Source organism: Artemia sp. Qi Xiang Cuo, chromosome 2 (assembly GCF_049724085.1).
Source record: "Artemia sp. Qi Xiang Cuo chromosome 2, ASM4972408v1, whole genome shotgun sequence".
NCBI lineage: Eukaryota > Metazoa > Arthropoda > Branchiopoda > Anostraca > Artemiidae > Artemia > Artemia sp. Qi Xiang Cuo.
In genome coordinates, this window is record NC_142795.1 from 19030450 (window position 1) to 19058448 (window position 27999).

A 27999-nucleotide genomic window follows, 5' to 3' on the forward strand; every position below is an offset into this window, starting at 1 on the left:
TAATCGACTACGAAAATTAATCTAAGATCTTTTTTGTAACTAAAATGACTAAGTATTAGAAGATCCTCTAAGAACTGGGATGGCTTGACTTATTATGAAAATTAAAAATTAGAGAGGTTTGATGGGAGCGAAAATAGCATTATTGCGCACCTTAAATTTCCTGTGACGCCTCGCCAATTTTTCGTGTCATTCACATGCCCCGTGTTTTATTTTCATTTATACACTCAGAAATAGAGACTTTGCTAGGATTTTGAACCGATGGAAAACTGACTCAATCCCTTTGAAAGAGGTAGTAGCTAGGCTATTAAAAAATCTTTTCAGCCTTTTTTAGCCTTAGGTTGGCACGACAATACCTATTTAAACATATTTTTTCAGAAACGGAATGGGAGAGGGTGCATGAATCCCGCCTCAAAAATACAGCTTTATATTCAAGTGCTAATCGAACTATGTGAAAAAGTAAACTAGCTCAATCTAATTACCAAATGAACGCGCACGAAAAGAAAATGTCCGCTCTTCGGAGCTGAAACTCAAAAAGAGATACCAAGTTTTAACATCTTTGGATACACAACTAAGTTGATGAACCAAGTACTCCCAAATGTCAAAATTACAATCAATGATTAAAATAATGCCAGAAGTCTGGAAAAGTACTACCCCTTGAATTACTAAAAAGGGTGTTTTATTTGCTTATCACAGTCATAATTTGAAAATACTATGTCCATTTTGTACTGAAAATGTAAAATAAATTTTTAAGGTTAAATTTTAAGACCAGAAGTAGCCCAGAAAGTTTGAACAAAATACCCTCAGTCGTTCTTGGGATACTGCTGAGATGTCTTATTGGGAATTAGCATTAACAGTGCATTTTGATTTAATCTTAAGTCAACATTTAGTTTTTAAACATAATGGACAAATGGGAGGGTGGGCGTGGGAGGGGGACTAGTTGCCCTTCAATCACTTTTGACTCTTAAAAAGGGTATTAGCCCTTTCCATTTTCAATCGAATGAGCCTTTTTCGAAGTTCCTACGACAACTCCTTCGATACGAAGCGTCGATACTGGTCTAAACAAAAATAAAATAATATTACATTGTACACACATCGATCTTTACTATAAAAATGTTATGCCTTCCAATCACTTTCGACTATTAAAAAGGGCACTAGTCCTTTCAATTTCCGATCGAATGAGCCATTTTTGAGTTTCTACGAAAAGGCTTTCTATAATCACCTTATATGCCCCCAGGGCATAAATAACAACCCTTGCCCTGAGGGCTGTGAGGGGGTTGTCATCCTCAAAGACCTAATTTCCAGAACTTTCAACTACGTTAAACAAAATGGTTATCTCAAAACTTTGATTGGATGTGTGTGGGGAAATAGTGGGTGTGAGAGGAGGGTTAGTTGCCCTTCAATCACTTTCGACTATTAAAAAGGGCACTAGCTCTTTCAATTTCCAATCAAATGAGCCCTTTTGAAGTTTCTACCACAAAATTTTCTATAAAAGCCTTATATGCCCCCAGGGCATAACTACAACCTTTGCCCCGAGGGTCGTGGGGGGGGGGGGTTGTCATGCTCAAAGATCTAATTTCCAGAACTTTCAACTACGTTGAACAAAATGAATATTTCCAAATTTTGATTGGATATGTTTGGGAAAATGGTGGGCGTAAGAGGGGGGTTATTTGCTCTAAAATCACTTTCAACTATTGAAAAGGGCACTAGCCCTTTGAATTTCCAATTGAATGAGCGCTTTTCAAGTTTCTACGACAACGCCCTCTATAAAAAACCTTATATGCCCCCAGGGCATAACTCACAACCCTTGCCCTGAGGGCTGTGGGGGAGTCTCCTCCTCAAAAACATAATTTCTATATGGAAACCAACTACGCTGAACAAAATAGCTATCTCATAATTTTCATTGGATGTGTTTCGGGAAATGGTGGGAGTGGAAGGGGTGTTAGTTGCCTTCTGATCACTTTCGACAATTAAAAAGGGCACAAGACACTCCAATTTCCAATTGAATGAGTCCTTTTCGAAGTTTCTACGACAACTTCTTTGATACAAAGTTCCCTGGCCTAAAGGAAAAAAGTAACAAATAATACATTGTGCCAACTTTACAACTCTTTACTTTGGCAGCGCTATTGCGCTGCCTATGATTGCACAATTCTCTTTTATTTCTAGGATTTTCCAACCGCAATTTCTATTAACTTTTAAAATCTAATATTAGTTAAAAACTTAGAAAATCCCAGATTAATTTATTTATTTTTATAACCGACTGTTAATAAAAATTGAAATGGGCGATATAGCAAAAAAGAAAAGCAACAAAAAGAACGCTGAAAAAGAAAAACGCTAATTACACGGATTCTTGAAAACTTAAAAATTTTTCAAGATTAGACTTTATAATTGGCAAGAAAATAGTAGCATGCTTTTTTTTAATAACTTCATGTGATTTTCTGTTTCCGTTTGATTTCCTTTTCCTTCTTTTTTTTCATGCATGCTATTTTTTTCTAAACTGATATTTTATTTTCGTGAGGGGTTAAAAAAACAAGGACAGCTTAGCTCAGGTGTGAACAATACCTTTTTAGATAATCTTATCTAAATTTAGTCTAAATTATTTAACCATTGATTTTTAGATTAATACATTTTAGACTTATTTGCGTAATTTGTTTAATGCTGGAGCTATTTTTATAAATTCTGTATATTTGCAAAAAAAACTATAATACTTAGACGTGTAATACGCAGCTTTTAATATATAAAAAAACATTTGGCAATAAAGAATAACTGAATTAAACCCCACACAGTAAACAAAAGATTAAACTTCATACTTCATAAACTCACGGAGAGATGAAAAATATCAGTAGTTTTATGATCAAGCATACAAAAATACCTCAATGGGATCATAAACTTTTATGGAGGTGGAGAAGATATATAAATTTCAATGCTTGCAGTAACCAATTTATACAGATTCAATAGTTTATTTTTAATTTATCCAAATCTCTGTTTCTTTTCTTTGATTATTTTGCATCAGATTAACATACATTGCTCGTTTTATGTGTGAAAAAGACACAACAGCGTTTTATCACTGAAATTATAAGTTTAAAATAAACAGAGAAAACTTCAAGAAAGTGGGTAAATTTTTATCAATTTTTCACGTAAAGATGTTTAATTAAAGTTTTCAAAAATAACTAGGTACTTTCCTTGATCAAAAACCAGATTAATGATTTTTTGTATCTTGCCTCTATTTTCGTAATTACCATATTTACAAACTCATTTAGCATGTTCTCAGTACTTAAAGTCTCATTATTTTTCATTCCTTTTCTTTTCAGTTTCTCCAGGGCTGTGATTGTCGTATAGATGTCTCATTTTCGAAACCTCTCGATCTCGCTATATTTGACCAGTACGCTTGCCAACTGTGAAGATTTTAGAAACTGTACCAAACGTCCCAAGACTGGAACCAACAGTCCCATCTATTTCATATTTTTTTTAACATACTTTTTCTTATTTCTCTCTTCGAGTTCATTATACATTTCAGTGGGGTGTCAGGTTTTAGATAGAATGGAAGCTTGACTTTTCATTGATGTGTTAATTTTGACTCTAAGTTTAGCCATTTCTCTGTTATTAAGAGCCAAAATTAACCAGATATATTTTCATGTAAGTTGAATAGACATACTTTTTCTTACTGTTCTCTTCAATTACTGTATGGTTTTCAATTGCTGTCAGGTTGAGCTTCCTTTAAGTATTTTATTTGTTATTCTTTTTTTTAGATCTCTAACCCTTCCATACTAAACTAAATTTTGAAAAAAAAGAAAGATCTCTGCAAATGAAAGTAAAAAATGGTGTAAAAACTAAAAAGAATAGAAATTATTCTTATATAAAGCGGACCTTCATCCTTCAATCCCCCAATTAGTTCTTAATTGAAAAATATTTCCAATTGCGAAAAATAAAAACAAATGGCGAACACAGGTGTTTATTACTGACTGAAGAAACCCTTCCATTTTTGATACATTGTTAAAAAATGTTTAAAATTTTATCACATTGACTTGAACTACCTGACTTGGCTTGTGTCCCAGACGTTGGGCCTTTTGGAGTCTGAACACAAATACAATAATTTTCGTACTTATTTTGATTATGCTGACTATAAATTTCAGGCACATCGTAGTGGGCTAGTATATGCCAAAGAAAAATTTGATCTATTTTGATCGAAAGCCTGTCTCAAATCAGAAGGTAGTTGTAAGATTTCTTTGCCACAATGTGTTTTACCATCTTGTGTTTGTGTTCCTAAAATATCCGTGGAAAAAGTCAAGCTTTATCGTAAAGAGCAGCCCATTTCCCACAATAATTACTTTTCTAATTCTAATGTAATTCTTTACTACCATTTGCCAAAACACGTTTTTAGTTTAATTTTTGTTCGTTTTTAATATTACGTTGATAGTATTTCAGGATGTTTGCCTCTAGGATTATATTTTTTGTAGATTATATTCTGGCTAATCAGAATAGCTGTTTGACTCCCATCAATCTTACATACTGTTTTTGTTACAATGGGACCCCGGCCCAAAAAATCTGTTACTCCGTTCCTCTCTCCCCAGTTTTTTTTAAGTCATAAGAAAGGCACTAGAGTTTTCAAAGAGTCATCTTCCTACTGTTTGCCTGATTGATGCAATCCTTAGTTTTTCAATAGTTTGGACTAGTTATTTATATATTTGTTTGACTTATTTTTTTCTGTTGATTTTATAATCTTTCTTTATTTATCTTTCTTAATTTCTTCATTTTATATTTCTTTTTGTTGCTCAAATATTTTCCCTGGCTCAGCACTGAGGGCGCATTGTTAGGTCAATGTGAAATGTTCGTTTGATTATTATTTTTCTTCTTTTTCTTCCTACTGGCTGCAATGGTTTTCAACGGTTTTCAATATTAGTGATCAATAGCCTATTTTTAATTTATTCAAAACTCAGTTTCTTTTCTATGGTCGTTTTGCATCAAATTTACATAGATTGTTCTTTTTATATATGAAAAATACATTTTTCATTATGTCTTTAAATGTTTTATCGCTGGAATTACATGTTTAATCAGACGAAACTTATGAAGTTGAGTAAACTTTTTAAGGCTTGGGGGTTTTAATTGAAATTTACCAAAAATCACTAGGTGCCTACCCTAGATCAAAAATAATCTTTAAAATTTTAGTATCTTGCCTCTGTTTTCGTAATTATCGTGTTTTCAATATTCATTTAACATACACTCAATACTTGAGGTCGTTTGATTCGTCATTCCATTTTTTTCAGCATCTCACGGAAGGCAGTAGTCGTCCACACGTCTCATTTGTGTAGCCTCCCAGTCTGACTATTTTTCACCAGTGCGTTTGCACAATGTGAAGATCTTAGGAAATGTACCAAACGTCCCAAGATTGGAACCAACCTTCTCATGGAATTTTAGGATTTCTTGGGTAAATCAAAATACTTTTTCTTATTTTCCCTTCAAGTTCTGAATAGTTTTCAATGGGGTTTACAAATTAAAGTAAATGGTGACGTTAAAACTCAAAATAAGCAGGGAATGTCCGTACATGACGGGGATAGTCATCCCTCAACACCCCACCATTTACGATAAAGTTTTACTAATTTTCAACTGAAAAGATTGAATTTCCAAAAAATAAAGCCAAATGGTAATTACAAGTGTTTTATTTACTGACTGAATAAACCCGTTTTGATGCATTTTGATGCATTGTTTAAAAATATTTAGAGTCTTTATCATATTGACTTGACTTGGCTTGTGTCCCTGATGTTTGTCCTTTTGGAGTCTGAACATAACTACAATAGTATTTGAGGCACGTCGTAGTAGGCGCGTCAGGTCGTGGTAACAAACTGTAAGTAAGGAGAGACGAGGTAGAAGCCAAAACACTAAGAAACAGTGTCTTGATAGCAATTAATTAAAAAAAAAACTTTCCGAAAAATAAGTTTTCCAAATAAAAGTAAAAGCCATTTTAAACTTAAGCTCAGGAGATACAAATACCTGTTAAAATTCAAACTCAAAACGACCAGCAATTACTATTAAAGAATAAATGAAACCCAAAACGAACAGAAATTAAACATACAATCATAGCTAAAAACATTCAACAAGTAATAATATAAATGAATAAATAGATCTTAAAGCGAGTATTGCTTAGATTGAATATGAAAATCAAGCTTAAAACGAAAAAAAATATTTTGCTATTAAACTATAAATGAAACTTAAAACGAACAGAAATTAAATAACAATCAATGCGAACAAACATACAATATATATTAATGTAAATGAATAAATAAATCTTAAAAACGAGTGAAACTTAAATTGAATATGCAAAGCAAGTTTGAATCGAATAAAAATAACTACAAACAAGAGTTTGGGTATCGCCTCATCACTGCAGAAGCCTAAAACCTACTGCGTCATTGGCGCTTTACTGAAAACAATTCTTTTATTAATTAAGATTTTAGGGAATAAATATCAGCATATGCATATTAAATTGACAATGGCTTTTAGAAAGCATAGGGGTTTTGAACCCTACTCATATTAATTTATGCTCGTTTTAAGTTTGACTCTAATATTTATTTTAATTTTTGTTCTGTTTTGGGTTTCAATTATTTATTGATACTGATTTGGGGTAGTTGTATGCTTCGTAGATTATATGATAGTCCGGACGCCAGGTGTTGAAAATGTGAATCATACCACGACAATGGGGCTGCTATGAGATTTAGCCTACCTTCCACCCCCTAAATTGACCATGCGGATTCAAAAATACCAATGGCACTTGCTTGCGATTGGTACAACACTCCGAAACTTGACATTTTATTATATTGTTCCACAAAGTTTGAGGTGCAGTTTTCCGCTCAAATAGAAATGCCTAGAAGCCATAGAATATAACAAACCAACACGATTAGTTAGTAAAAATGGCAGAGTTAAAAAAAATGGCAAAACTATATGAGTCTTGAACAGTCTTGGAAAGTATAAACAAAATCAAATTGAATATTAGATATATATTGATATTAATTGTTGAAAGATCCACCAGTTCAAGATTTTTTTTTCACTGTAATTTTATTTTCATTTTCAATGCTGCAAGAACTGGAAAATAATAAATTTGTAATATACAAGTAATTTGTTTTCAGTGAAGCACCAATGAGGCATAAGGCTTTAGGTTTTTACAGTTAAAGAAGGGGGCAATATCCAAATTTTGTTTGTAGTGAAACTATATTTGTCTTGACTAATTTTGAAAAAAAACTAATAAATTAAACTGAATATTTGATGCATAATGATATTAATTGCTAAAATCTTATCAGTTCAAAATTTTACTGTAATTTTAATATTTATTTTCAATATTAAGTACAAAAGAAAACATTTGTAATATAATTCGTTTTCAGTAAAGCCCCAATGACGCAGTAGGTTTTAGGCTTCTGCAGTGAGGCGATACCCAAACTCTTGTTTGTAGTTATTTTTATTCGATTCAAACTTGATTTGCATGTTCAATTTAAGTTTCACTCGTTTTAAGATTTATTTATTCATTTACATTAATATATATTGCATGTTTGTTTGCATTGATTGTTATTTAATTTCTGTTCGTTTTAAGTTTCATTTATACTTTAATAGCAGAATATTTGTTTTCGTTTAAAGCTTGATTTTCATATTCAATCTAAACATTACTCGCTTTAAGATATAGTTATTCATTTGTGTCATTTGCTGTTTGTTTTTTGCTATAATGGTTTGTTTAATTTCTTTTTGTTGTGTAGTTATGTTATTCTTCCGTAGGAACTTCGGGTTGTGCCGTTTTTGAATTTTAAACGGTAATCGTGCATGCTGAGCTCGAGGTCACAATTATCCTTACTTTTATTTTTAAAAAAAAATTTTAATAAAGTTTTTTTTTAATTAATTTTTTTTGGTTTTTTATAGCAAAAAGTTTCAAGTTTTTATGGCATGAGGGGGGGGGGGGTGCTTACTGTCCGATTATTCTTCACTTAAAAAAAAGGATCTAGAACTTTCGATTTAAATCGAATGAGGCTTTTATCAAAGTCTATACGATTACCTCTTTGATAAAAACCTTATGTATGAACAATAGACAGCTTGTATAACTTGTGGACAGCGATTGACAACAATGAATGGATTGAAAAAATAGCTCCAATAAGGGGGTTTAGACCATTTCACTTGCTGACACAAAGGGATCACGACTGTTTGGAATTGACCTTAATAGGATTTTGTGTGCCAAAGCAATTTTACATCTATCTCAGAGTATATATTTTAACCTTATAATTGGATAATTATAATAGATTTCCTATGTGTTCTTCCCATACAAAACCCCTTCCCATAAGTTATAAACCCCCTTTAATAAGTTATGCCCCAGGGCAAAACTTAAAACGCCTACCCCCGGGCCCTGGTGGGCTGTGTCGACACCGGAGTTTTTTGTTATCAGAACTTTGAACTATTTAAACAGAATGTCTATCTCCAAATTTTTATCTGATGCATTTAGGGCGTGGAGGACGCGGGGGGCTAGTCACCCTCCAATCTCTTTTGACTCTTAAAAAGTGAACAAGAACTTTCAATTTTCAGTCAAATGAGACCTCTCCAAAATTTATACAAGCATCCCTTTCATAAGAAATAATAGGACGGACTCGGAGAATCCTTAAATTACAACTCTTGCCCCGAGGGCTGTCGGGGAGTTGTCATCCTCAAAGACCTAATTTCCAGAACTTCAAACTACGTTTAATAAAATGGCTATCTCAAAATTTTTATTGAATTTTTCTAGGGAAATGGTAGGCGTGAGAGGGGGGTTAGTTGCCTTCAAATTACTTTTAACTATTAAAAAGGGCCATAACCCTTTAAATTTGCGATTGAACGAGCCTTTTACGAGGTTACTACGACAACATTTTCTATAATAACCGTACATGCCCCCAGGACATAACTTATGACCCTTGCCCTGATGGTTATGGAGGATTGTCCTCCTCAAAAACATATTTTCAATCTGGAAATCAACTACGCTGAACGAAATCGCTGTCTAAAAATTTTGATTGAATGTGTTGTGGGGAATGATGGGCGTGGGGGGAGGGGGGGCTAGTTGCCCTCCAATCACTTTTGACTATTAAAAAGAACACTATCCCTTTGAATTTCCAATCGAATGAGCCTTTTCTGAAGTGTCTGCGACAACGCCTTCTATAAAAACCTTATATACCCCCAGGTCATATCTTAAAACTTTTGCCCTGAAGGTTGTGGGGGAGTGTCCGCCTCAAAAACGTATTTTATATCTGGAAATCAACTACCCTGAACAAAATGGCTATCTCAAAATTTTGGTTGGACGTGTTTGGGGAAATGATGGGCGTCGGAGGAAGGGGGGCTAGTTGCACTCCAATCACTTTCGACTATTACGAAGGGCACTAGCCCTTTGAATTTTCACTCTAATAAGTATTTTTATAAGTTTGTAAGACAGCGCCTCCTGTAAAAACCATATATACCCCCCGGATATAACTTCAAACCCTGTCCGTGAGGGTTTCGGGGGATTGCCAATCTAAGAAATTTATTTTCTATCAATAAATCAACTACGATTAACAAAATGGCTATCTCAAAATTTTGATTGGATGTGTTTGGGGGAATGATGGGCGTGGGGGGGGGCTAGTTGCCCTCCAATCATTTTCGACTATTAAAAAGGGCACTAGCCCTTTAATTTCCAATCGAATTAGCCTCTTTTGAAGTTTCTAAGACAACGCCTTCTATAAAAACCTTTTATGCCCCCAGGGAATAAATTAAAACCCTTGCCCTGAGGGTTGTGGGGGAGTGTCCTCCTCAAAAATATATTTTCTATCGGGAAAACAACTACGCTCAACAAAATGGATATCTAAAAATTTTGATTGGATGTGTTTGGGTAATTGATGGGGGGGTGGGGAGAGGGGGGCTAGTTACACTCCAATCACTTTCAACTATTAAGAAGGGCACTAGCCCTTTAATTTCCAATCGAATGATCCTGTTTTGAAATTTCTACGACAGCGCCTTCTATAAAACCTTATATGCCCCCAGGTCATAACTTAAAACCCTTGACCTGAGGGTTGTGGGGGAGTGTCCTCCTCAAATATATTTTCTATCTGGAAATTAACTACGCTGAACAAAATGACTATCTCAAAATTTTGATTGGATGTGTTTGGGGGAATGATGGGCGTGGGGAGGGGGCTAGTTGCCCTCCAGTCACTTTAGACTATTAAAAAGGGCACTAGCCCTTCAAATTTCCAATCGAATGAGCCTGTTTTGAAGTTTCTACAACAATGTCTTCTATAAAAAGCCTTTTATGCCCCCAGGACATAACTTAAAACCCTTGTCCTGAGGGTTGGGGGGAGTGTCCTCCTCAAAAATATATTTTCTATCTGGAAATCAACTACGCTGAACAAAATGACTATCTCAAAATTTTGATTGGATATGTTTGGGGAAATGATGGGCGTGGGGGGGGGGGGGTTATTTCCACTCCAATCACTTTCGACTATTAATAAGGGCACTAGCTCTTGAATTTCCAATCGAATGAGCCTGTTTTGAAGTTTCTACGACAACGCCTTCTATAAAAACCTTATATGCCCCAGGGCATAATTTTAAACCCTTGCCCTGAGGGTTGTGGGAGAGTATCCTCCTCAAAAACATATTTTCTATCTTGAAATGAACTACGCTGAACAAAATGGCTATCTCAAAATTTTGATTGGATTTGTGTGGGGGAATGATCGGTGTGGGGGGGGGCTAGTTGCCCTCTAATTATTTTCGACTATTAAAAAGGGCACTAGAACTCTCGATTTCCAATCGAATGAGCCCCCTTTGAAGCTTCTACGACGACCCTTTCCATATGAAGTGCCTCTGGAAAAAAATAAATAATAATAAAACATTGAAGCCGTATGGCCTTTACTATAGGCAACGCTACTGCGTTGCCTCTGATAGATACATCAAAAGAACTGAATTTTGATGATGATTCAAAACATATAAAATTCATTAAGTTTAATGTAACCCATCAAAAGATACGAGCCTTAGAAAATTAGCTCAATACAGGAAAAAGGGGAGAAACATCCCAAAAACATCAAGTGATCGTAATTAAAACCACACCATCAGATTCAGCATATTAAAGAACTCTGCGTAAGAGGTTTCAATCTCCTATATACAAAAATGCGGAATTTAGTATTTTTCCGCTAGAAGAAAGATCACGGGTGCGTGTTTATTTGTTGTTGTTTTTTTTTTTTTATCTTTTCTACAGTGGCGATCGTATCGAACCAACGATCCTATAAGATCGAGAAAGAGCTTATTTGATCAGAAACCAAAGTTCTAGTACCCATTTTAAGTGGCAAAAAAGATAGGAGGGCAGCTAGCCCCCATCCCATGCTCATTTTTCTCCAAAGTCGTCCGATAAAAAATTTGAAATAGCCATTTTGTTTAGCATAGTTGAAATAGCTGTGCTTTTGGGGACAATATGACCCCCACAGCCCCTGAGCAAAGGGCTGTAAGTTACAAAATTTACCCATTATTTAAATATAATATTTTTTTTAGCGAGGATAGAATGGTCCGGGGTTAATTTTATTGGGGGGGGGGATACTTTACGTGGGAGAGAATTTCCACGGAGGGGTTTTCCGTGAGGGAAGGGAATTCTTATGAAGGGAGAGCATTATTTACCGGTATTATTTGAAAAACAATCAGAAATTAAGTTAAAAAATAAAATTTTCAACTGAAAGTAAGAAAGAACATTAAAACTCAAAACGAACAGAAATTATTACATATATGAAGGGGTCGCCCCCTCCTCCACACCTTAATCTTTGCGCTAAAGTTTGACTGTTTGTCCCAATTTCTTAAGAAATAATCCTGTAACACAAGGGCCGTTTAATTAGAATAAGAAGCTTTTTTTGAAGTGCAAAAAAAACTTCAGCGTGAAGAGCAAGGTATTAAGGAGGCAGGGGGGGGGGGTAAACCTTTAATATACGAAATAGTTTCTATTCTGTTTGAGTTTTAATGTTGATCCGTACTTTCAGTTTAAAAATCTTCTTTTTTTCTATATTATTTTGATCATTTTTAGAGCGACGCCGGTAAATCAGGCTCTCCTTTCATGATAAATTTCCTTCCCTTTATGGAAAAGCTCCTCACTGGAAAGTTTCTCCTACGTAAAATAACTCCCTCTCCCGTAAAACTCCCTCCGGGCAATCCCATCCTCGCTGAAAAATATTATGCGTAACCAGGGACTGTAGGGGGTTACATTATCCCCAGGGGCATAACTATTGAGCCTTTGAACTATTCTGAACAAAATGGCTACCTCAAAATTTTGACTGGGCGACTTTGAAGAAAATATGGGCGAGGAACGAGGGCTAGCTTCCCTCTAATCTTTTTGGTCGCTTAAAATGTCCCTAGAACTTTTGACCTCCCATTAAATGAGCCCTCTTCCGATTATCTAGGATCATTGGTTCGATACGATTACCCCTCGGGGAAAAAAACACAAACAACAAATACACATGCATCCGTGATCTTTTTTCTTGCAAAAAATTCAAAATTATACATTTTTGTCTATAGGAGCTTGAAACATCTTCAGTAGAATTTTCTAATATACAGAATTTGATGGTGTGATTTTCGTTAAGGTCACTTCGTGTTTTCGGGGTTTCATTCTTTCGATATATGTATTTTCTTAAGAGTTTTGGATATTATTGAGCCGCGTCACTTCTTACCTATAGCTCGTTACCACGAACTGTTTGATATTGACGTTATTTCAGGGCATTTGCCTCTAGGAATAGTTTTTTTTTCTGTAGGTTTCATTCTGGCTAATCAGAATAGCTGTCTTGATTTTCAATTTTAGATCCTTTTCTGTCACGATGGGACCCTGTGCCAAAATATATGCTATGCCCTTCCCCAGTCCCCATATATTTTTAACTCAAAAACGGGCACTAGAATTTACAAGAAAGGCTCTAGAATTTTCAGAAAAGTAACCTTCATAATCCTTTTTTTGAATTTTTCATGCTTTAAATTATTTCCCTCTTTCAGCGCTGAGGGCGCATTGTTGAGTACATGTGGAACATTCGCTTGATTTTTCTTGTTCTTCTTTTCTTCCTACTGGCTGTACTCGTTACGTGGGAGGATCTTCCCATGGAGAATGTTTTCTAGGGGGAAGGAACATTTCTATGAAGGGGCGCCGGATTTCCCAGCACTATTTAAAAACGATCAGAAATTAAATAAATAAAAAAGTTTTTTTCAAATGAAAGTAGGGAGCAACATTAAAACTTAAAAAGAATAGAAATTATTACGTATATGAGGGGGTCCGCCCCCTAGTCAATACCTGACTCTTTACGCTAAAGTTGTTTTTAGTACTTTCAGAAGAGCTATCTTTTCTAATTAAACTAGACCCCGGCGCAGCGCCGATAAGGGAAGACCTGCGTCGGCGGGGCCAAAATAGAGCGCCTCCAGCGCGCCGTCGATGATTTTTTGGCGCCGCTGCCGGTAAGATGTCGGCGGCGCGCCGCCGGCACGATCAATATTGATCGCAAACATTAATGTTTTCATCAGTTTTTCTCAAATCCCAGCTCAAATTCACACAAGATTCGGGCCTATTCATGAGTTAAAAACTTCGCAAGCCGCTGGCTGGACGTTGGTCTTCTTCGTTGTTCCTCGAGAGAAGTTGAAATCTGGTAGAAACGACATGGCTGTGGCGTTTCAGAACTCTTGCATAATAAATGAAATAATAGATAATAGATTTGCCGTGGCATTCAATAAAATCCGAAGAATATGATGAGAAGGGAGTACACACTACAAGCACGATAGTCAAGTAGCCTCTGAGGAACACGATCATACACGATATATCGAGCATATCCGAGTGAAAGGCCCTGGGTCTGTCAGAGTGTTTGCATGGTTTCCCGTGGAATGTAACATCATTTTCTTCCTTGCCCACTTTAAATGGAAAAAATGATTGGCTTTTCGGCCTGCCTACTTTAATAAATATTGAAATATTGTCATTTTAAAATGATAGCCTCATATCCCCCTATAGGCAATAACAAACAATTTTCTATAAATTTGGTGTCATTTCCGTTTTAATCTTAAATTCCCCAGCCTTATGCATAGTCTATGGCTAAATTTTGTCTCAATGGAAGGTTTTTTTGGGAGGGGGGAGAAAAAATTTGTCAGAAAGAAGATTGTGTTTTCTTTAATCTATCAGGCGTTCAATAATTGTGTATTAAACCTTAAGAAAATTTATCTAAAAATAGAAAAAAAAAACAAAATTCTACAGACTTACGATTCAGCAGTCGTAAAAATCTATTGGCTATCAATTTCAAAACCAAACTGAGCCTATATAGTGTATGAGTCACCTTCAACTTAAAAAAAAATTCGTAACTACGAATGATGTAAAAATCTTATAGTCATAGGAAAACTACCTGCGAAGTGGTTTAATCTCATCAAACAGTTTGTGGTAACGAACTGTAAATATGGAGCGACCCAACTCAATAGTAACCGAAACTCTAAAAAACGGATGCCAGTTTTGATACCAATAGATACATCAAAAGAATCGGATGTTTATGCCAATTCAAACATAAAAATTTCATCAAGTTTAGCGTTACCTATCAAAAGTTACGAGCCTGAGAACATTTGCCTTATTTTCGAAAAAAGGGAAAAACACCTCCTAAAGTCATAGAATCTTAATGAAAAGCACACCATTAGTTTCAGTGTATCAGATAACCATATTGTAGGGATTTAAAGCTCCTATATGAAAATAATGTGGAATTGTGTTTTTTTCTGCCAGACGAAAGATCACGGATGTGTGCTTTTTTGTTTTTTTTTCTTCCCAGGGGTGATGGTTTCTGCCCAGTGGTCCCAAAACATCGCGAGAGGGCTCATTCGAACGGGAATCAAAAGTTCTAGTGCCCTTTTAAATAACTAAAAAAATTCGAGGGCAAATAGGTCCCCTCCCACGCTCTTGTTTTCCCCCAAAGTCACCGGATTGAAATTTTGAGATAGAAATTTTGTTCAGTATAGTCGAAAAATCCAATAACTATGTTTTTAGGTGTAAAATAACTCGCAAAAGTCACCGAGGGAAGGGCTGCAAGTTGTGAACTTTTCCCATTTTTTACATATAGTATTTGTTGTTGGTAAGTATACAGCCATTTTTTGTGGGGGGGGGTGCTGGGGGTGGATTTCCAAGGGGAGAATCTTCCGTTGGGAGGGAAATTTCTGATTAGTGCAATTTCTGATATATAAATTTCTGATAGGGGCAATGTTACACTAGGGAGTTTTGACAGAATTACTGTACAAAATTCTTTTTAATTGTCTTACATTTTCTTTGCAAACTTTTTTATATGGAGATGTTCCGGGTGAATTTTCTGGGGGCTTTTATCCGCGCGTTTTGTTTTCAAGGAAATAATTCCATGGAAAGGGGCATTTATGGAGTGATCGAGAAACCGATTATAGATTAAAGTCTTAATCCAATGAAAAAATGCTAAGGAGAATTTTTCAGGGTGGATCATCCACAAGCCATTTTACAGAGGGGGTGGGGGTATTCTCAGCGAGGAAGGAACTGTCTGGAGGGAATTTGACGGGGGTGCACTTTATGTGGGATGAAATTTCCACGGAGGAATTTTTCAGTGAGGTGGAGGGGTATATTTCATAGAGGGTGAGCCAGATTTTCTGGCATTATTTAAGAAACGAACCGAAATTATGCCATATATGAAGGGTTGCTCCCTCCTCAATACCTTATTCTTTACGCTGAAGTTAGACTATTTACTAAACAGGGACTGTTTAATTAGAATAGGATGTTTTTTAAAAGTGCTAACAGCCTTAGCGTAAAGAGCAAGGTATTGAGGATGGGGCGACCCTTCATATACAGAATACATCTGCCAAAATTAATATAAAAATTGTGTTTTAATTTTTCATGCATGGTGAGCCAAAATCAAACCTGCATTAGTTGAAAAACGTTCAGAAATTAAATAAAAAACAAATTTTTTTAACTAAAAGTAAGGAGTGACATTAAAACTTAAAACGAACAGCAATTATTCCAGATATGAAAGGAGCTCTCCCCCCCCCCTCAACGCCTCACTCTTTACGCTAAAGTTTGACTCTTTTTCACTCTTCCTCTTTTTAAAACAATAAAAAACTTTAGCCTAAGGAGCGAGGAGTCGAGGAGGGGACAGCCTCTTTCATATAGAGAATAATTGCTGTTCGTTTTAAGTTTTAATAGCGCTCCTTATTTTCAGTTAAAAAAGCTCGTTTTTTCAATTTAATTTCATAAAGACGATACTTTTGTCAAAATATGAAGAACTCTGTACATTGCAATTGTATCTGTCTGGTTTATATTCAAAGTAACCTAACCGACGAGAATTAACGAAAAAGAGAGCAGTGAAGAATTGTGGTAAACAAAGTAACGTTTGGAAGGGATAATTACTAGTGATAAATCACCGGGCGGCTCCGTGATTTGGTGATTTTCGGGGATTCGGGAAACCAAATTTTTCCAAATCCCTGAAAATACGGGGATAGTGCAAGACCTGCTCGATTTCTAATCAAGCTTTGTGGTTGTGGTTTGTGGTTGACGCAATAAAGCTTTGTGGTTGACGCAATAAAGAATTGTCGCAAAATTAATTCAGAGTCAGTCGAACCGCCGCCTCTGCCAGTGGCGGCGCGCGTACGGTGCGCCGGCGGCGTTGCGACACTTCGGTGGCAGTCAACCGGGCCTCTCGTAGGCGGCTTTCGGTCGATACGGCGGCGTGGTGCCGGGGTCTAAATTTAACAGCCTTTGTGATTCAAGGATTTGTGATTCAAACAAAATTCGGACTTTAGCGTAAAAATCGAGGTATTGACTAGAGGGCGAACCCCCTCATATACGTAATAACATATACGTAATAGAAAAACAATAAAAAAACAAGCGATACGACTCAATAGTAATTGAAAATTTAAAAAACAGAATTTTGATGTCAATAAATGCATCAAAAGAATGGGCTTATAATGCTGATTCAGCATTATGATGAAAAAAGCTTCCCACTGTTCCATTTAAACGAGCATAATGTTTCAGAAGTCGTTCTTAAAGAATTGGGGGAAAATTTGTAAGCTACGTATATTTATTATTAATAAAAACGTTCGAAAATAAAATTAAAATATCTAGTGCCCTTTTTAAGGAACCAAAAAAATGGAGGGCATCTAGGCACCCTCTTCCACCCTTTTTTCTCAAGTTCATACGATAAAAATTTTGCGAAAGCCATTTAGCCAAAATCAAAAGTAAAATTAACATGCAAACTTCGTTTTAATTATTCATATGTGGTTAACTAATTTCAAAACCTGCATTGATTCAAAAACATTCAGAAATTAAATTAAAAAAGCAAGTTTTTTAAAAGAAAGTGGAGAGCGCCATTAAAACTTAAAACGAACAGAAATTATTCCGTATATGAAGGGGTTTTTCTCCTCATCAACACCTCACTCTTTACGCTAAAGTTTAAATCTTCTCCCAATTCTTTAAGAACGACTTCTGAAACACTATATTCGTTTAATTGGACCAATGAGATGCTTGTTTCAAAAGTACTAAAAACTTTAGCGTAAAGAGCGAGGTGTTGAGGAGGAGGCAAACCCCTATTTTATATACGGCGACTCCTATTTATATATATATATAGGCAAACCCCTATTTCATATATTTCTTTTTCATATACGGAATAATTTCTGTTCGTTTTATGTTATAGTGTCGCTCCTTACTTTCTGTTAAAAAAAACTTTTTTTTTATTTTATTTAATGAAACTAAAGATTGACGTTAAAAGTGTGAACAAATAGCATATGAAGTTTCCGTATATGAAGAAGACCCTCATCCCTCAGTCCCCCAATATCTGTACTAAAGTTTAATCTCTTTTTAACTGAAAAGAGCTTGAATTGTAAAAAAAAGCTTCAAATAAAAATAAATTACAGACCGAACAAAGCCTTCTATTTTTGACACACTGCTAAAAAAAAGAATTAAAATGTTTTATTACAGGGATTTGACTTGCCTGGATTGACGTTTGGCCGTTTGGATTCAGACATATCGTAGCGGGCTAGTGTCAAACAATTCGTGATAACGAATATTAAGTAATGAGCGACACGACTCAATAGAAACTGAAACTGTAAGAAAGAGAATTTTGATATCAACAGATATCAAAATTCTGATTATCGAAATGATTATCAAAAAAATGATTATCGAAATAATTAGCTTACTATGCTGATTCCAAATATATAAGATTCATTAAGCTTAGTGTTAACTATAAAAGGCTACAAGCTTGAGAAAATTTGCCTGATCTTGGAAAAGGGGGAAATAGCCCCTAAAATTCTAATAATTTTCATGAAAATCACACCATCCGATTCAGTGTATCAGGTTACCCTACTCCAGAGGTTTCAAGCTCCTATTTTCAAAAACGTGGAATTTTGTATTTGCTTGCATTAACGAGTGTGTATTTGTTTTTTTCATTTTTAGCTTTTTCCCAGGGGTGATCGCACCAAACCAATGGTCATAAAACATCAGGAGAGGGCTCATTTTAACGGAAATTAAAAGTTATAGCGCCCACTTTAAGTGACCAAAAATATTGGAGGGCAACTAGCTCCCCTCCAGCGTCCCTTTTTACCCCAAAATCCTTCGATCGAAGCTTTGAGATAGCCATTTTGTTCAGCAAAGTTGTAAGTTCCCAAAACTACGCTTTTGGAGATAATATACCCCCCCCCCCCAGTCCCTAGGGATAGGTATTTAAGTTATAAAATTGGCCCATTTTTTACGTATAGTATTGGTTATTGGGAAGTATACAGACATTTTTCATTTAGGGGGAGGGGGTTGGGCTTAGGGTGAGTCTCCATGAGGATAATTTTCCTTGTGGAGGGAAATTTCCGAGGGTGAACTTCCAGGAGAAATTTTACACTGGGAGATTTGACAGAATTCCGATAGGAAATTCTTTCTATTTGTCTTACTTTCTCTTTGCCAACTCAATTTTGCATGTGGAGATGTTCCAGGGGAAATTTTCTGAGTATTTGGATTTCCGGGAAAAAATTTCCCTTTTCGGAGTGATCGGAAAAACGATTAGAACTTAAAGTCTTTTTTCAAATGAAAGTATGCTAAGGATAATTTTCCCGGCTGAATCGCCTACAAGATATTTTACGGGGGAGGGGGAGTTTTTAGCGAAGATTGAAGTTTCCAGAAGAGATCTTAATGAGGGTGCATTTTTCGTAGGAGAAACTTTCCACAGAGGAGTTTCCCGTGAAGGGAGGGAAGTTTTCATAGAGAGTGAGCCAGATTTTTTGGCATTATTTGAAAAACGATCTGAAATTAAACATAAAAAGACAAGTCTTTTTCAACCGAAAATAAGGAGCAACATTAAAACTTAAAACGAACATAATTTATTCTCTATATGAAGGGGTCGCCCCTTCCTCAATACTTTACTCTTTTCGGTAAAGTTTTACTGTTTGTCCAAGTTTTTTAAGAACGAGTCGTGAAACGCAAGGGCCGTTTAATTGGAATAAGAATATCTTTTAAAAGTACTAAGAACTTTGGCGTGAATAGCAAGGTATTGAGGAGGGGGAAACCCCTTCATATACGGAATAATTTCTTTTTGCTTTTAGTTGGAATGTTGCTCCTTACTTTATGTTGAAAAAACTTGTTTTTTTTTATTTAATATATGCCCCAGACGATTTTTCTCTACTTGATCGAAAGCCTGTCTGAAATCAGTAAATAGTTGTGTGATTTCTTTGCCACCTTAAGAAAATTCAGGCTTTATATTAAAGAGTTCAGGTTGAGGAGCAGCAGCCCTTTTCCTACATAGACTAATTTCACTTTTTTAGTTCTAATGCCAATCTTAATTTCATTTGAAAATCCTCTTTTTTTTAATTTGTGTTCATTTCCAAAAATATATTTCGGTATTTTCAGGTGTTGGTCTCTAAGATTTTTTTTTTTTGCAAATTTCTTTCTGGATAATCAGAAAAGCTGTTTCGACTTTTAATTTTGCAATCCTGTTGGCCGTGAATCGCGGCTCAGATTATTTCTAACCGTTGAAAAGGGCACCATAATTCAAAGAAAGGCAATAGAGCTTTCAAATAAGCTTTCAAAATAAAATATAGAGCTTTGATCTTCCTATATTTTAAGACCATTGTTTCTATCCAAGCAACCCTTGTAAGTATTACAAGGTAAGAAGCACATTGTAAGGTACATTACAAAGTACATTGTAAGAAGTATTAGGAGGGCTCAGGGAAGAGGAGGTCAAAGGGTGTCAATCATACAGGATTACCCCTGCTCTCAAATGTCAATTTCTTTTCTATATTGAAAATATAGCAATAGTTTCATACTTTTCCCATAGTTGTATATAGATAATGTTTTTAATTTTCTCCTAGAACTTATCAATTAACCTTGGGCCGAATATGGCATTGGCAGGTCTTTGAAAGTATATTAATCTTTTTTAATTTCCTGATAAATTACATCCAAATTAGAAAAAAAGGCTTATAACCAAAGAGATAAAGAGATATCACTTTTCTAAAATTCTATGGTAAAATTTATACTTTAACTTTGAATTTTTACGTTTTTGACGTATTTCAGTAAGCCAATTCCATTGCTCCTTATGGCGTATCCCAAAGAGGCTAAATAGCTCCACTTTCTTGAAACGTGGCCGGTTCCTGTGTGAAAATTGAAAGATTATTTCAAATATCTTCTCCAGTCAAAATATTTCTTACTAATAAACTCTCTATCTTTCTGTAGTATGAGATTTTCACCTTTCTAGTAAACCTAGAAAGTAAAGCTTTCTCACCTTCCCTTGAAATGAGTCATTTATATAAGTAGGACTTGTATCCCAGAATCTTCTTTAACAAACCTTTATAAAAATTTCTGTAAGATTATTATTATTATTATTATTATTATTATTATTATTATTATTATTATTATTATTAAGATTATTATTATTTCAATATCATATAACAATCTTGGAAGATTTATCAAACTATTGAACGATTTATTGAACTTTGATCTATCTTCAAAGATTTATTTATGAACCTTTGTGTAAAAAAGAAGTAATTCTTCATGATTTTGGATTCCAACCGTCGGGGCTACATGGGTTGTACTGATTTCACAGAGATGTTTTTATAGTATTTCGACCTTTCTGACTCGAACTGCTACTTAGTAATTTCCACAAAAACACGCTTTTGAACGCGATAGACCCCAGTGGAGAAAAAACGTGCAGAATCAGCTTTTAAATAGAGCATCAGCTTTTAACCTAAATAGAGAGTTTTTTAACTTATTTAAGTAGAGAATCAGCTTTTAACTAGCAATTTCCATTTGAATGAAATAACTTTCTGAATTCTAAGAGCACTGGCTCAATAAAATCAACCCTTGTGATTGAAAACAAAAAAAAGAACATTAAATAAACGCGAACCCGTGACACATTTTCATAGTTTGGAGCTTGAAAATTTTAGAAAGCGGTTCTTGGACATCCAGAATCTGTTAATGTGCTTTTCATCAAGGTTATATCTATTTTCAATGGTATTTCCTCCCCTTCTTGAAAGGTACACAAATTTACATATGCTAATAACTTCATCGTTATAACTAATTGACGCCCTGGACCTATCTTTTACTGGGGGTTGTCCAGACTAACTACATCACCACGATTTTTATAATGCCCGTACAGTATTATATTTTTGTCCTATTTAACAACATCTTCCAGATATTCCGCAATTTTATCCATAGTGTCCATCGTACGTCTCCTGAACTAATGTTTTACAGCCCCTTTACTTCCATTTTTTCTCTATTGTTTTCATATATCTATGACTCTGAAAACTACTACTACTACTACTAACAACTTCGTATGCAAAACCATTCTGTCTACTATCAAGCTTTTGCCAATACTCTTATCTGTTTTCCAATTTCCTTCCCTAAGATATCTGTTGATACTTCATGAACTGTTTTCCTAAAATCTTTTCAACCACCTTCTACGTTGTTAGTCCCTAAACCCTAAAATTTTCTATCCGTTTTTTTTAATGTTTCTAGAGCTCTGTTTCTGATCTATCAAGGTAACAAATACCTTGTAAGTTTTTTCCCCTCGTACGTTTCGATTTTAAATTAATTTTGATATTGTCATATTATACCCACTATTAACATCAAATACAAGAGAACCGAGCTCTGTACGGTAAAGCGACTTTTAGATTATAATTAAATAAAAAAACAATTTTTTTTAACTGAAAGTTAGGAGCGACATTACAATTTAAAGCGAGCAGAAATTACTCGGTATATGAAAGGGGCTTTCCCCTCCTCATCGCCCCGCTCTTTACGCTATTGTTTTAAAAAGTAGAGTTGTGACAAAGAGTCGAACTTTAGCGTAAAGAGCGAGGCGTTGAGAAGGGGAGAGCCCATTTCATATACGGAATAATTTCTGCTCGCTTTAAGTTTTAATGTCGCTCTTTAATCTCAGTTTTTTTTTTTTTAAACTTTTTTTTTTTATTTAATTTCTGAACATTTTTCAACTAATTCAGGTTCGAATTTGACTCACCGTACATGTAAAATTAAAACCAGATCTCTTTACCAACTTTGGCAGATTTTTTTCGGATATGAAAGGTTTGCCTTTCCTCAAAGCTTTGCTTTTTGTGGTAAAGCTGTTAGGACTTTTAAAAAAAGCTTCCTATTCTAATTAAACGGCCCCGGTGTTCCAGTAGCCGCTCTTACAAAAATGTGACAAAAAGTCAAACTTTAGCGTAAAGAGCAAGGTATTGAGGAGGGGGCAATATGGAATAATTTCAGTTCGTTTTTCAAATAATACGTAAATCTGGCTCACCCTCTATGAAATATACAATTCCCCCTCACGGAAAACTCTGTGGAAATTCATCCAACGTAAAGTGCACCTCCCTCTCCCCGTCAAATTGCCTCCAGGCAGTTCCATCTTCGCTGAAGATCCCCCCTCCCTGTAAAATTGCTTGCGGACGATTCAGATTGAAAAATTCTTCTTAGCATTCTTTCATTTGAATAAAACTTTAATCTCTAACCAGTTTCTCGATCACTCCAGAAAATACCCTCTTCCGTGGAAACTATTTCCAGGAAATGAAGACACGCGGAAAATTGTCCCCGGATAATTCCCCTGGAACATCTCCACATGAAAATTTCGGCAAAGAGAATGTAAGACATTTAAAAGTAATTTTGTATAGGAATTCTGTGGAATCCCCCCACATATAGGAATTCAATGTAACATTTCCCTTGGAAAATTCACCCCAGAAATTTCCTTCCCCAATGAAGACTCTCCCTATAGAAATCAACCCCAAGGACACCCCTCCTAAAAAGGTCTATATACTTCCCAATAACAAATACTAAACGTAAACAATGGGCAAATTTTATAACTTACAGGCCCCTCCCCAGGGTCTGTGGTCGGTGATCTTACCTCTAAAGACATGGTTATTGGATTTTTCATCTATACTGAACAAATTGGCTATCTCAGAATTTTGATCAGATAACTTTGAGGGAAAATTGGGTGTGGAAGGGGGCCCTATTGCCCTACAATCTTTTTGGTCACTTAAAAAGGGGACTAGAACTTTTAATTTCCGTTCGAATGCGCCTTCTTCCGATCTTTTAGGACCATTATTTCAACACGGTCACCCCTGGAAAAAAAAACAATAATCACGTATTCGTCTTCTGGCATAAATAGCAAAATTCCACATTCTTGTAGATAGGAGCTTGAAACTTCTACAGTAGAATTTTCTGGCACGCTGAATATGATGGCGTGATTTTCATTAAGATTTCTAGAATTTTAGGGGTGTTTACTCCCTATTTAAAAAATCAGGCAAGTTTTCTCAGGCTCGTAACTTTTTATGGGTAACAGAAAAACTTGATAAATTTTATATATTTGGAATCAGCATAATAAGTTAATTCTTTTAACGTATCTATTGATATAAAAATTCCGTTTTTTAGGGCTTCGGTTACTATTGAGCCGATTTGCTCCTTTCTTACAGTTCATCACCACAAACTGTTTGAAAAGGTGTCCGGTGTTTTGGTTATTCTATTGTTTATAACTATATTCCTATACCCACAAAATTTGGGTTAAGCCAGGATATCAACTATCTCTATTTTTACCAACCTAGACAATAAAGCTCTCCAACAAAAGTTCCATATTTCTACCTAGGATTCAGTGGCGTCAATTCACGAAGATGTAGGGGGGGGGGGGACAAGGATTTTTCCTTATGTTTTTTTTTATGAAAACAGAAAAGCACAGAACAATATCTAGTGAACATATCTGAAATAAGGGGAGAGGACGAAAACCTCAATAAAAGGAATTTTTCAGACTTTGGGGCTGGGCCGCCATTTGACGTCATTGCTAGAAACTTCTCTATTTGCAGTTGAAACTGTACGTGACATCCATGATAACCATACTTGTTTCCGTCAGTCATTTCTACAGGTACACTGGCAAACACTTCTGTGACTTTTTGTCTCAGATGGCACTTTTTTCTCAGATGGCACTTTTTGTCTCAGATGGCACTCTAAATGGCACTTTTTAGTTCAGTAATTTTAATTTGCGGCTAAAATGTTATTACAATCATTATGATTGTTATCAATAAAAGCTTCCTCGTTCTGCAGTGTCTCCTGGTTTGTATTAAATAAAAAGAACAGTTTTTTTTAACTGAAAGTAAGAAGCGACATTAAAACTTAAAACGAACAGAAATTATTCCGTATATGAAAGGGGCTATCCCCTCCTCACCGCCTTGCTCTTTACGCTAAAGTTTAACTCCGTTTCACAGCTCTATTTTTTAAAATAATAAAAAACTTTAGCGTAGAGAGCGATGCGTTGAGGAGGGACAGCCCCTCTCATATACGGAATAATTTCTGTTCCTTTTAAGTTTTAATGTCGCTCCTTACTTTCAGTTAAGAAAAAACCTGTTCTTTTTATTTAATACAGACCAGGAGCTATTCCTCCGTCGCAAGTCTACCAGAAGATTCTTAAACAAGATTGCGACTGGACAGCAAGAATTCCCCGGTTCTGCAAGTTGAATGGATTCTTTGTGCCAGTTTGAGGTGATATTCGTCACTGCACTAGACAGTTTTCAGCCCTTGGTGATACATATTTATCAAGTATGGTGCAATACTGTGTTGTTTACTAGGCCATAATTTCTGAGAGGGGTGCCACTCTGCGAGGCCACTAGAATTTATTTTGGAGGGGAAGAGGGCTAGTGGGATTAAGAAAAAATGCAAAAAAAACAACTGAAAATTAATGCGATATTCCGGGGATAATAGTTAAAATCTTTACGCTCTGAAGAAAGAGGAAGGAAAAACCTAGACCCAAAGGCCCGTCGTTCGTACCTACTAAAATCCTATTACAAATACAAAGTAATTATAATGAACTGTTAAACAATATTAAAATTATCTGAACGAATGGCAATAGCAGTGGATATAATATAGACGATTCATTTTTGTGTTTATATAGGCCTTCTTTGAGGTTAACTTGTTGAATAGTTGCAATTCCTTTCCCTGAACTGTATTCCGGAAAAAGAGATTGTTCAAAGCCATTTTGACCCCGATTTAGTATATTTTTTATTAACAGAGCCTTTTCTGACAGAGAAGAGATGAAAAATATTTTAAGATTGCATTAAAATCTTAATTATTGTTTTTTTTTCTAACCCGTCTTCACTCTGCTGAAGGTAACAGTTATACATGGTAATAGTTTCTGTTGAGAAAGTAGTTTTTAATATATAAGTATGATGCAAAATAAGATATAGATGGTTCCACATAATGATGCATTATAAACTGGCAGATGTTACACTTTCCATTAGTAAATTTATAATGATGAGACCAGTCAACAACAAGGATAATGTTAGAATACTTTTGAAGGATAAAACGGAAAGAAAAAACCGGAAAAGACAAATTAATAAAACTATGAAGTTAAATTCATCACAGCAGGGACAAAATAAAGTCTCTGTTAAACGTCTTAAAAGCGTTAAACGTGAAAGCGTGTAAAAATAGTTTTAACATTTTAATTTGCCTCCAAATTTTTGCTTGTATCATAAATAAAAAATTAGAGGAAAAAATTAAACAAAAAGTATTTGGCTGGGACTTATTTAATAAATATATTAAATAAGATAAGATATTGTGTATTTCAAGCCAAAATACGGTCATGTACATAAACGACATACAAGATTAACTAATTACAACACTCATCACAAAAATAAAGAAGACATAAAGGCTACTCTCTTCTTTTTGCAAAAAACTGAATAAGTAAAATGAAAATAAGTAAAAGGTGAAAAAATGGTTCTAAGTTCATAACTAGTTTCCAAATCTTTTCTTGTGTCATTATGAACTTGAAGATTCAAGTTCTCCCTAGAAAATTGTTATAAAGTTATTTTGTTAACATGAGAACGCTGGTCATAACTACAATAGCAAATACTTCCATTTTTTGGATTTAATTTTAAATTCGATCAGAAATTATTGAAAGTGCAGTTTAATTTCATTAGAATTTAAACTTCATTTAATCAAATTACTTTCACTGTTGTCCTATCTTTTACTTTTCATTGGTTAAATATAAAAACAAACCTAGCAAAAACAAAAGGAATTCTGGAGGAGCTTTAAAGCATAAAACTAAAGGAAAAGGAAAGCAAAGAGAAGAAAAACCAAACAAAAACTTGTTCTCACGGACGAGCTTCAACGAGTCTCCAAATATTTCTTGTACAATTTATAAATTTAAATTTATCACGAAACATTGATTTCAAGACATTTTTGTAAATTGGGGATCTTAGATCATAACTAAAACAGCAAATGTTTAAACTACATTTGAATTTAATTTCGATAAAATAAAAGTTCAAAATAGGGATAAAATCCTTTTTAAGAGACAGTTTATAGAAATTCACAAAAATACCAGATATTTTGGTCACATATAGGCTAAAGTGACCGTCATCAGTAGTAAAAAGAGTTTTACTACTGATGACGGTCACTGTATATGTGACCGAAATATCTGGCATTTTTGTGAATTTCTATACACTGTCTATTAAAAAGAATTTTATCCCTATTTTGAACTTTTATTTAACGTCATGGAAAGGCAGTGTGGTCTCCGAAATTATCTACGTCAAATTTAATTTCAGAAACATTTACCTTACTCAGAAATTATTGAAAACACAACTTAGTAGGCATATTATTAAAATGTGATTCGGTTTGGTTTAAAAGTTTGTTTTGTTTGAAAGCTGATGTAAGCATTAAGTAACTAAAAATATTGATTCAACACAAATATGATTGATTTTTCAAAAATATTAGAGTCTTTATTGCTTAAAAAAAATTTACTTAAAATCATCTTACTTAAACAGCAATGTTCTATTATTATATACAATTAACAATATTAATAACAATATAATATTAATAACAATTAACAATATTAATTATTAACAATATGTTAATAACGTAATGTCGAAAATAAAAATTCAATGAAGTTTCTATGTTATATTAGCTAACTTGTCAAAATTCAAAGCTTGTCATCGGCCACAAGAATGTCGATGTTTGCCATTTTCTTAAGTTCACCACTTTTGACTTATCACTTTTAATGTTTTCTTTTTTCCCAGCGAACATGTCTCTGAACTTATCGCATTGACAAAGAAAAATCGACATATCGCTTTGACAGTCAGACAGCTGAAATATTTCCCCGTCAAAAGTGTGAATCACCCTTCATTTTATTGCTGGAGGAATAACATTCCATCTATTCAAATTTAAACACATGGACTGTTTTTATATCGTCAGAGACAGGAACCATATTTTTAGTTCCCGACCACAAAGCGTTGGCAGTTTTAAAGGATTGAATCAGAGTAACAATCTAAGGTATTCCCAAAATACCTTCTGGAAATAAGATGACAGATTTTGGAAATATTCAGAAAATTCGTAATCACAGTCCACTGGAGTCAGATCAATAGAGACGTCACATATACAAGAAAAGGGGCCAATTTTTTTGGGTGGTTGGAAGAAAATTCAGAAGGTAAAATTTTAGCATAAAGTGCTACGATGCCAATTTTGTAAAGGAGGAAGACCTCCTCCACACAAGACAAAGTGTTTATTTCTGATAGCAGTGATTAAACGTTTAAACTTTTGGTTAAACGTTT

General features: G+C 34.8%; 1 long non-coding RNA gene across 2 annotated transcripts; it reads left to right on the plus strand.

Annotated features, from left to right (window-relative positions):
• Positions 1-217: 217 nt before the first annotated feature.
• On the plus strand, positions 218-27872 carry LOC148954974 (uncharacterized). 2 transcript variants are annotated; one of them, XR_016142768.1, is made up of 4 exons: positions 218-289; positions 3309-3633; positions 5262-5422; positions 27469-27872. It is a non-coding gene; the product is annotated as an uncharacterized LOC148954974 (long non-coding RNA). The 2 variants fall into 2 exon arrangements; XR_016142770.1 differs by having other exon boundaries at positions 226-289; positions 3309-3379.
• Positions 27873-27999: the final 127 nt, after the last annotated feature.